We start from the raw sequence: 11,016 nt of genomic DNA, 5'->3' as shown, positions 1-11,016 counted from the left end.
ACACAGTAACAAGAGGAGGGCCTGCAATTGTATATAGCGTGAGCTTTATGTACCCTGGACAAAGAAATGAGGGCCTGAGGAAACAGTTCAACCTGACTCCCTCTACAGTAGATTTGATGAAGAACGGAGAGGCATAGAATAATCCAATCGGATAAAAACAGTCTGAGCTAAGGAAGACAGGCAGGCACAACAGCGAGGCCTGTTTGCCGAGTCCCACCTCTTGGACACAAGGATGCGCCTTTCTTCGGGGTCCAGGGAGGGCGCCTCTCACTGAGTCTTAGGAGTTGCTTTGTGGGAGGGTAGCTGGGGAGGGGGGAGGGTCGTCACCAAGACTTCCTGCTTATAACATCTTTCCAGTGCCTTCCGCTTAAGGGGGTCCTATTTTGGAAACGTGCGTCTTGAACCTCATCACGGGTTGTGCTTGAAAATACGCACGAGGGGCGTCTGAGGTGTGTGAGGGCTGCGGGAGAGTCAGAGAGGACGGAGGCTTGGCGAGGCTCCGTGGCTGGCCTGCAGGATGGGGCAGGGGTCGTGAGCTCGGAGGAGTGGGCCGCTTAGCAGCTGGTGAAGACGAGGCAGCAGGTCCCACTGGCGAGGCTCAGAGCAGTGCCGGCCGGCTGACTGACACTGCATTCTCCCCAGGAAGACACAGTTCAGAACCCTAGCCTCCAGCTATAAGATCGCAGATTTGGGTTGCTTTATGGCAAACAAACAAACAAACAAACAAAAACCTCCGCAGAGATGATGCCAGTTCACCATGCTGTTTTCACAGGATGCAGTAACAGAGAGAACACACGACTGCGTCTTACGAGAGATCGTAGAATTATAAAAATTTGGTGCATGCCTAAGTTGCAGTCTGTGGGACACAAGCCCTACCTTCTAGGAACTTAGCAACTCATTTGGAAGCCCAGGGATCCACCGCACCGGCAAGCAAAGATAGAGGAGGTTTATTGCAGGACAAATGTGTGTGCAAGGAGGTCTGTAGGGCGTGGAAGCAGGTGAGACCCAGGCAGACTGGGGCTGCTGTGTCCCCTGAATGCCACTGTGACCCTCTGCACTGGGGAGAGAGGACACAGTCTTGCCAGGGAGTCCTGGACACACCCAGGTCCAGCAGGTGCAGTTACTTCTCTGCTGTTTCCAGTGGGTCCCCCTTTCACTGATGCAGAGAAACCGGCAGTAAGTCCACCCTGGCCCCACCTTCCTACTGTCCCCCCGCCCTCTCCTGACAGAGCAGGGACACTCATTGGCCTCCCATGGGCTCCTCCTGCTTGGGACTGGCGTGGGCCAGTTTTTAAGGACATTACTAACAAAGCTTTTGCTTTCTTTCTTTGGTTTTTTTTTTTTTTTTTTTTTTTTTGGACAGGCAAAGTGGACAGTGAGAGAGAGAGAGACCGAGAGAAAGATCTTCCTTTTCCATTGGTTCACCCCCCTCAATGGCCGCTGCGGCCGGTGCACCACACTGATCCAAAGCCAGGAGCCAGGGGCTTCCTCATGGTCTCCCATGCGGTACAGGGCCCAAGCACTTGGCCCATCCTCCACTGCACTCCTGGGCCACAGCAGAGAGCTGGACTGGAAGAGGACCAACTGGGACTAGAACCCAGGGGTGCCGGTGCCGCAGGCAGAGGATTAGCCTATTGAGCCACAGCGAAGGCCAGCTTTTGCTTTCTAATTGCAATCATTTCTCAGTCAATATCCACAGGCAATGATTCCGGGACCCCTTGCTGATACCCAAATCCACAGATGCTCCAGTCCCTTATAGAGAATAGCATAGTATTTGCACATCACCCACACAACCTCTCTTTCTGCTTTAAACCATCTCCAGGTTACTTCTTATATCCGGTGCAGTGTGGCTGCTGTGTGAACAGTTGTTACACTGACTTGTTTAGGAATAAGGATGAGAAAAAGAAGATTGTCTGTGTTCAGTTCTGTTGCAACTTTAAACAATTTCTTTTTTTGAGATTTATTTTAATTTATTTGAAAGGCACAGTTGCAGAGAGAGGGAGAGATCTTCCACCCACTGGTTCACCTCCCAGATGGCCGTAACAGCCAGAGCTGGGCCAGAATGAAGCCAGAAGCTAGGAGCTTCATCCGGGTCTCCCACAAGGGTACAGGGGCCCAAGCAATTGGGCCATCCTCTGCTGCTTTCTCAGGCGCATTTGCAGGGAGCCAAATTGGAAGTGGAGCTGGTGTAGCCCATGTGGGATGCTAGCATTGCAGGCGGCAGTGTCACCCACTATGCACAACGCTGCACCTGGCCCCCCCCCCAATATTTTCAATGGTAGTTTGAATCACCCAATGTGGGGCCTGCGGGTACACAGGGCCAGCTGTCTGGTAGCCTCCCCAGCCTGACCTCTACCCACTGCGGGTGAAGAGGGGCAAACCGCACAAGGGCAGTCAGCCAACCCACTCATCCACGCTGTGCTAGGCTGACTTCAGGAGCGGAGGGAACACGGAGAAGGGCTCACGTAGAAGGGGTGGGAAGCATACCCTGGCCAGGCGGTCAGGGCGGCCATGCAGAGTGGGAGGAACGGAAGAGACACGCTTGCATGGTGAGGAGGTCCCAGTGCCGGCGGTGCCATGGTGACAAGGACAAGACGGGGGGGGGGGTGGTTCTCCAGGGCACTGTCTGGATCCCTCCACCTCCCAGGCCAGCTTTGCATATCAAGTGTGGCTACAGCAATGGAAAGTGGTTGCTGGAGAGAGCCCCAGAACCACAGCGGGAGCACTTCCAGTGCACCCCTGCCTCTTCCGGCAGCGCGCAGAGCACTGCCTGGGAAATCCTGCCGCGGAGCCTCTAAGAGTTATTGCCAGGCCTTGGCCGTAATTAATAGACTTGCTATGAGAATCACATCCCGCCTCGCACAGGTGTGTCCCAGGGTGGGCAGCTCGACTATTTGTCACATTTTCCAGGAGGCTGCCTGGAGCCCCACGCCTGCTGTGAGTTTTCCAGCTGATGGCACGAGTGTCTGAACACGTTAGCGTTCGTCCTGTGCCTGGCTGCCACATTGCACTCCCCCAAAGAAGCATTTGTCTTTAAAAAAAAAAAAAGTATTTAGAGATGAATGCTATACTCCCTGATATATGGACACCGATATAAATTATTTCAATCCTGCTCTTTCGTTCTAGAGAGACGACACTCTGAAGACTTTGTCTAAGCAAGTGTCCCGTGAGGTCTTTCTGGAAGGGCTGTTTCTCATTCTGGTCCTCTCCTGTGTAGCACTGACATTCCTTTGGTCCCCCACAGTCCTGATATGGAGAAGATGGTCTCTCTAGGAGGCAAATTCCTATCTAGAGCGTCTCTCATTTTTGTACGTGGCAAAGGGGGGTATTTGCAGCCAACTCTCAGAAGAAGCCCGTCTTCCATTTTTGGGGTGCACATGTACAAAGGTGCGGCTGTTGTGTGTGTGCACCTGCACGTTGCCTCATGTGCACAGCATGGCAGGAGGAGGGAGGAGCATCCTGGCTGTCAGTATGATGACCGTCCTGGAAAACAGAGAACGCCCTCTCCTCTTGCAAATGGACCACAGCCCATTTTTTGAAGGTTCTTCTTTTATTTTTCCCTTGACAGTCTAAAGCCAAGTGAATGACACTGAGGCCAATCATCTTTCTTTCTTTTTTAAGATTTATTTTATTTATTGAAAGACAGAGTTACAGAGAGAGAGAGAGAGAGACATCTTTCATTCCATTGGTTCACTCCCGGGATGACCGTGATGACCAGAGCTGAGCTGATCTGAAGCCAGGAGCCTGGTGCTTCTTCCAGGTCTCTCACATAGGTGCAGGGGCCCAAAGACTTGGGCCATCTTCTACTGCTTTCCTAGGCCATAGCAGAGAGCTGGATTGGAAGAGGAGTAGCCGGGATTCGAACCATCACCCATATGGGATGCCGGTGCTGCAGGCTGCGGCTTTAACCCACTGCTCCACAGCGCCAGCCCCCCAATCATCTTTCAACAATATCATTTTCTTCCATCCATTTGTGTGCGTTAAGTGTGGTCCATGGGGAGTCTGAAAAATTAAACAAGAAAAATAAAACAATTCATCATTGGTTTCCTCTTGGCATGAGGATCCGCATTAATAAAGGGAACCAAGATACTAACAATAGAATCTACGTAGGCTGTTGTAGGGAACAAAGTGACAGCCATGGTCTGTCTTCAAACAGCTACACTCCACGGTAGAACCAGTACACAAGGGGAATTATGCTGGTGACAGTCCTAGCTGCTTACAGGAAGCTGTCTGCCCACCATCACATCCAGATGTGTTGCTTCTTCTTCTTCTTCTTCTTTTTTTTTTTTTTTTTTTTTTTGACAGGCAGTTGGACAGTGAGAGAGAGAGAGAGAGAGAGAGAGAGGCAGAGAGAAAGGTCTTCCTTTTGCTGTTGGTTCACCCTCCTATGGCCGCCGTGGCCGGCGCACCACGCAGATCCGAAGCCAGGAGCAAGGTGCTTCTCCTGGTCTCCCATGGGGTTCAGGGCCCAAGCACTTGGGCCATCCTCCACTGCACTCCCGGGCCACAGCAGAGAGCTGGCCTGGAAGAGGGGCAACCAGGACAGAATCCGGTGCCCGGACAGGGACTAGAACCCGGGGTGCTGGCACCGCAGGTGGAGGATTAGCCTAGTGAGCCACAGCGCCAGCCCAGATGTGCTTCTGATGGCACCTACTGGGTTGAATTGGGAAGGGCTGCCCGAGTCGGGGCACAGAGAGGTGTGCTGATTCACAAGAATGAATTAATGGCTTTGGTTGAGCCTCTTCCGAAAGCGGGCATAGCAGTAACCCGAAGGCAAGGTTGTGGGGAACCCGAGCAAGGTGGAGAGTGGCTCCCCAATCACCTTTGCCGGCTTCCCCGCCCGAGAGCAGGTAGGCAAGCACCTGGCTGGTTGGCGCACGGTTCTCCCAGCACCCTTGCTCAGACCAACCCTGTTCAGGTAGGGTCTTTTGTGCTTTGGAAAATAAAACAGGCAAAGAGTCAGGAATGTTCCCGCAGAAAGAAGCAATAATGACAGAAGACAGCGACGTATTCAGGAGGCTGAGAGAGACCAGCACTCGGGGAGGAGAGGGAGCCCTGTCTCTCCCACAGCCACCTGCTGGCGGGCATAGCGTTCACCCGTCTTTCTTCAAAACTGATCTCGCCATCATCCAAGCCTGCATCCCAGGCCCCAAGTTGCAAGGTTGAATGAAATTGCACCTTGCACATGTTCTGGGTCAGCAAATCCCGGAGGTGTAAACTGGAGAGAACAGAGACCATTTGAGATGGGAAAAGTCTTCCGACACCGCTGAAGCCTGCTCCAGGTGCTTCCTTAGTTTGAACCTGGCTGCAGTTATTTATAAGGAAACGACAGACAAAGCCAAAATGAGTAAATGACAGGTATATGGTAGCTCCCTGCCTTTCTCTGTGGATTCCAAGGTTTCTGCTTCCTGCGGTTGGCAGTGCTCTGAAAATGCAGTATTCCTATAGCACAAAGAGAAAGAGAAAGACCACATTCACACAATTGCTATCACTACAGGCTGTTATCCTTGTTCAGCTTTATTCTTAGTTATTATTCATCTCTTATTGTGCCTCATTCATAGATTAAACTCTATAGGAGGTGGCACCCACTGGTGGTCTTGGAATAGACCCCCACGGATGGGGTGGTTGGTGCCTGAACACCCCTATTAGTTGGCTCAGGTTTGTTTACATGGCAATGACAGCTCCCAATTTTCAGTGTTTTAACAGAAACAAGGTCAGTTTCCACCCTCAGGCACAGTTTTTGCAGGCCACCTGAGCTCTGCTCAGACCACAGGAGTAGCCTTTGTCTGGGCCTCTGTCAGCCTCGCACAGAAGGCAAGGGCGGCGGCCGGCCCATGCACCGCTCACAGCAGCACAGGCTGTGCAAACCAAGCGGTCAAGGCTGAGGCTGGCGGGAAGGGAGGCCCCAGGTTCTGCAGGACCTGCTCTGTGGGGAGAGGCCCCAAATAGGACAAGTGAACGATCCCATGTGTAGGGGACCTCAAAGGTTCCAGGAAAATGGGGTGAAAGATTAATTGATTTTGGTGCAAAAAACTCTGAAAGCCCTGTGTAGTTTTTCTGTAGTATGCATTTCCTGTGGACTTTTTGAAGTATCCACCTACCATACTGTGTTTTCTCGCTTTTTTGGCTTTTTAAGATAAAAATTGAGTACTGATCTTATATTAATGGGATGAAAACTTTCAGACACTATAATTCAAAATATGACTCAATCCCTGAAAATTAGCATCCCAAAAATTCCTTCTTTTTAACAAAGATTTACTTATTTATTTGAAAGGCGGGGGGGGGGGAATGAGGGAAGAAAGGAGGGAGGGAGGGAGGGAGGGAAGGAGAGAGAGAGAGAGAGAGAGAGAGAGAGAGAGAGAGAGAGAATTGATTCTATCCACTGTTTCACTTCCCAAATGGCTGCAACAGCTAGGACTGAGCCAGGCCAAAGCCCGGAGCCTGGAACTCATCCTGAAATCTCCCATGAGTGGCAGGGGCCCAAGAACTTGGGCCATCTTCTGCCACTTCCCAGGAGATTAGCAGGGTGTAGCATGAGAAGTGAGGGTAGCTGGGACTTGAGCCAGTGCTTTGGAAAGGGATGTGGGTGTCCCAGGTGGTGGCTTAACCTGCTGCACCACAGCACCCACCCACAAGCATTCCTTGTCAAGGATAACTTCTCAGAGTCTGACACGAGCAGTTTGGAGGTGACTGAACACAATTGGAATAGAAGAAAAGAGAGCTGAGTAAAGCAGAGTTCTCAATTCCTAATCTGATGCAGCATCCGTCTCACAAACATTTGAGACCAGTGAGAGGATTTTTATGCAATAAAGCAAATCTTGTATTTTTTTCCTCTTCAAATTAGACTGAATGGGATGAAAATAATATATTGATAACATTATTTCTGTCAGCATAGTGCTTTATAAGAAAGCCTGTGTTTTGTGCTGAGCCATGGAATACGAAAATTTATTTCCACCAAGGATGAAAAAACAAAGCAAAGCAAAGCACACAGCACAGTGTGCGTGAACCCAGGACACAACATGCCAGCCATCAAATATGCGTCACATGGAGGTGGAGCTCCCTCAGCCCCTCTGCTTCTGCCCTGGGGCACTGAGTACTGTTCTCACACAGCAGCCTGGAGGACCTTCTAGAACCTTCTAGAACCTTCTAGAATCACTGGTTGCTCAGAAGCTGCTGAGAACCCCCCAAGGAGACTCGCAGCCCACTGTGAAGGGTCCTGGTGCTCAGCCTTCTCTCCCAGGCCTGTGAGAGCCTCCATGTCTCATGCTCAGGTCACCTTCCCACCACCTTCACCGTACTCCAGGGACCCCGGCTGCTTGGGTCTTTCTCTTCCTGACCTGCCAAGCCTCTGCTGTCTCGGGACCATTCAAGACAGCACCTGCAGCCTCTCTGGCCTCTTCTCCCCCCCCCCCCCCCCACCGGCCTTATTTGTCTTCTTAGCACCGACCACCACCCGACTCACCAGTCACACACTCTTCTGGATTGTAATCGCCGAGAGAATCGGGACTTCACTCAGCATCCACCCCTGGTGCCAAGAACAACGACTGACGCTCAGTCTACGCATAATGAACTGTGTCGGCTGAATTAGCGGAACTGTGGCTGCTCCTCCTGATTTCTGCAGATCAATGGAAATATGTAACGTGCCACAGCAAAGCAATGAAGAAGAAGGGCTCCGCAGGCGTGAGCGTTTGACACAGTGGTGAACACACTCGTCGGGACCCCCACATCCCATATCTGAGTGTCTGGGTTTGAATCCTGGTCCTGCCCTTGATTTTGGCTTCTTCCTAATGTGCATCCTTGGAAGTTGCTAGTGACAGCTCAGCTAGATGGGGCCCTGCCCCTGGGTGAGACCCGACTTAGTTTCCGGCTGCTGGCTTTAGGTACCTGGGGAGTGAACCAGCGAGTTGAAAATCAGTCTCCCTGGCTGTCTGTCTTTCCCTCTGTGTATCCATGCCTTTCAAATAAGTTGTTTTAAAAAAGGTACTTCCTGGGGCTGGTGCTGCGGTGCGAGCATCCCCTACGGGCATGGGTTCAAGTCCCAGCTGCTCCACTTCCTACCTAGCTCCCTGCTAATGTGCCTGGGAAGGCAGTGGAGGATGGCCCAAGTCCTTGGTCCCCTGTACCTACATGGGAGACCCAGAGGAAGCTCCTGGCTCCTAGCTTCAGCCTGGCCCAGCCCTGGCCACTGTGGCAATTTGGGGAGTGAACCAGTGGATGGAAGATCTCTCTCTCTCTCCTCTCTGTATTTCTTACTTTCAAATGAATAAGTAAATCTTTCTTTAAAAATATGCTTCCTGGACTAAAAGATTAATTATGTGAAGATATGATTTTAAAAAAATGCTACATATTGAATGTCTTGAAAACAAAGCTAAACAGCACAATCCCTCACTTTTCTCTGCTTTTTGTCAATTTCTCTTGCAAAATCTCGGCCAGAAGCCTGACGGGGGACCAGAGAGAGGCCGGGGTAATGGGCTGGCTGGAGCGCGGGGAAACTGCTGGGCACATTGGCAGGGGAATGACGAGCTGTTGTCTGAGTGGGATGGATTCTGTTACGTCAGTGATTGTGAGAGAAAAGGTAGCAAATGCAGTGGTAACGAGAAAACGGCTGCAGCTGCGCTGCTCCATGACGGCAGGGACTGAACAGGTTCAGAGACCGCGGGGCGCCGGCTCCATGGAAGCCCTGAACCGTCCGGCTCAGCGCCCTGATGCTGGCTCTGCAATGAGCTGCGGATCGGGGCTTTAGCGACATCAAGAAACCCTGGTGTGCATTCCCGTTTCCGCGAAGACATCTGCAGCCACTTTCCCCGAGCTTGATGTCCCCCTCTGGTGACCCGCCAGGGCCCGGCACGCACCCATCGCCCTGTGTGCAGCTGTGCGCCCGGACAGCTGGCGACTCGCAGCCAGGGCACTCCGAGTCCGTCTTCTGGCCCTGTGTCTGACCCCAGGGACACCTTCTTCTCGTCTATCCGTGTGCCTCCAGCCCTGCCGTGAGGCCACACGGGCACATCTGCGCTAGAACCTCCGTGGAAGAATGACACAGTGGAAGGACCGGGCTGGGCTGGCTCTGGAAGTCTCATGAACCCTCTACAGGGCTTGCTAGTGATGAACCTGCTCTGCTTTATTGAGATTAGAGATGGCTGGCCCAAGCTTAGTGCAGTACTGAACAACACGCTATTGAACAAACAGGGGTCACTGGAGAAATCACAAGGGAAATTTCAAAGTTCCTTGAGAGAATTGAACATGGAAACACAACATGCTGAAGCCTACAGCAAAAGCAGCACTTAGAGGGAAGTTTGCAGCGATAAGCACATACATTAAAAACACAGATCTCCAATAAACAATAACGACGCATTTCAAGAACCCAGAAAAGCGAGAACAAACCAAACTCCCCGTTAGTAGAAGCAAGGAACAAAGATCAGAAACAAGAAAAATAAAACAGAGCCTAAGAAAAATAACACAAAGCCACTCCTCTCAGCCTGAAGGGAGGCGCCTGGCCTGACAGAGTGAGTGGATGGAGTCTCACCGCTGGCCATGGCTGCGGCTCGCTAAGCTGGAAGACACCATGCATGCGTGCGCGTTTCCAACCTTGGCAGTAGGGCTCGGGGATTGCATCACGCCCATGTGCTTCTGCAGCTGTGGGATAATAGAAAGATGTTCACGTTTCACCCATGTTGTTGCCAGTTCCTGGCACTCGGGGAGGCTGCCCCCTAGCCCTGGGCTCCGTGACAAAGTCCACCTTGGCTCTCGGCTCTGTGACAAAGTCCGATGACACGGCGTGTCTTGTTTGTTGTAAAAGGCCCAGAGAGGGAATTCGCACATGGAAGATGCGACACGCGGCACCGGGGCGCTCAGGAGAGGTCATCGCACCAGGCTGTTGTCACAGTCCTGCCAAACAAGTGCCCTCCGCCTGTTTCCAGGTGACGAAGAGAAGGGAGTGCTCAGAATGAAGCCACTGTCCCTCTCATCGTGTCCTGCAAGGAAGCCAAGGCCCGCTCCAAGACAGGCATGGCGAGGGGCCTGGGGTGCTAACCCTTGGCCTGTGATGGGGAGGGGGGGCTGGGAAGGTGACGCCGGAGCCATGGAGGGCTGTGGCCTTCTGACGCTGAGTGGTGGGTCTGCATGAGAAAGCTAGTGAGGCTGCCTGGGGGTTCAGCCTGGCTAACGGCAGCGGGGGCGGTGGGTTCAGGGGTGGGCTGGTGGTTCTGGGTGCAGGGGAGGGCGTGTCAGCGGCACCTCCGCCGTCAGGCATGCTTTGCTAACCAAACACTGCCCTTGGAGATCCTCAAGCAAGAAGGCAGCCCCAGAGCCCTGTCTTCCTGCTCTGGAGCCGGTTCCCTCTGAGGCTGGCCCGCGGGATGGGGCTCCTTTCAGCCCGCCAAGCCCCAAGCCTTGGCTGGCGCATTCATTCATCTGGTTTTTTTTTTTTTTTTAAATACATTTTCCATTTCGCCTGGAAAGGACTTCCATCTGTGTGCTGATCTCGCACCTGGGAGTTTTTTTGGGAAACTGGGATGCCCGGGACAAAGCCCTTGCAGGCAGGCAGCTACCCCTGTCGTGGCCGAATTGGGGGGCTCCGACTTCGCCCCGGCGGCTCCGCCTCCTCGTGCTGGGAGCTGGGCGTCCCCACCCCCCCACGCCTTGCTCTGCTCCTTGTTTACAAAATGGACACGATGGCCCCTTTCCTTTGAGCGGGAGAGCAGGAGGCTTTTGCGGTGAGCCCCGGCTTGCAGCAAGCTCGCGGGGTGTTCGGTTCTGCGCATTCGCAGGGCGCGCTCACTTGAGCCTGCTCGCTCGGCACGCTTGCCATCTTCCCGGCTATTATTGACTTAAGTACCCTTCAAGGAGAATTTCTCCGAGACGCACATGTTGACATCCTGTTAATGTTTGGAGAGCCTGCGCGCGCTCTGCTGGGAGGGGCGGCCGAGGGGGCCAGACATCGCGGCTTGCAAAGCCCGGTGGTTGTCTTTTCCTTTCCAGGCCTCCCCTGCTGGCTCCTAACCCTGGGCTCCAGCCCTC

This window comes from Oryctolagus cuniculus, chromosome 5 (genome assembly GCF_051225735.1).
Source record: "Oryctolagus cuniculus isolate XC-2025 breed Fujian yellow rabbit chromosome 5, ASM5122573v1, whole genome shotgun sequence".
NCBI classification, from domain to species: Eukaryota; Metazoa; Chordata; class Mammalia; order Lagomorpha; family Leporidae; genus Oryctolagus; species Oryctolagus cuniculus.
Note: the sequence above shows the minus strand (reverse complement) of the source record.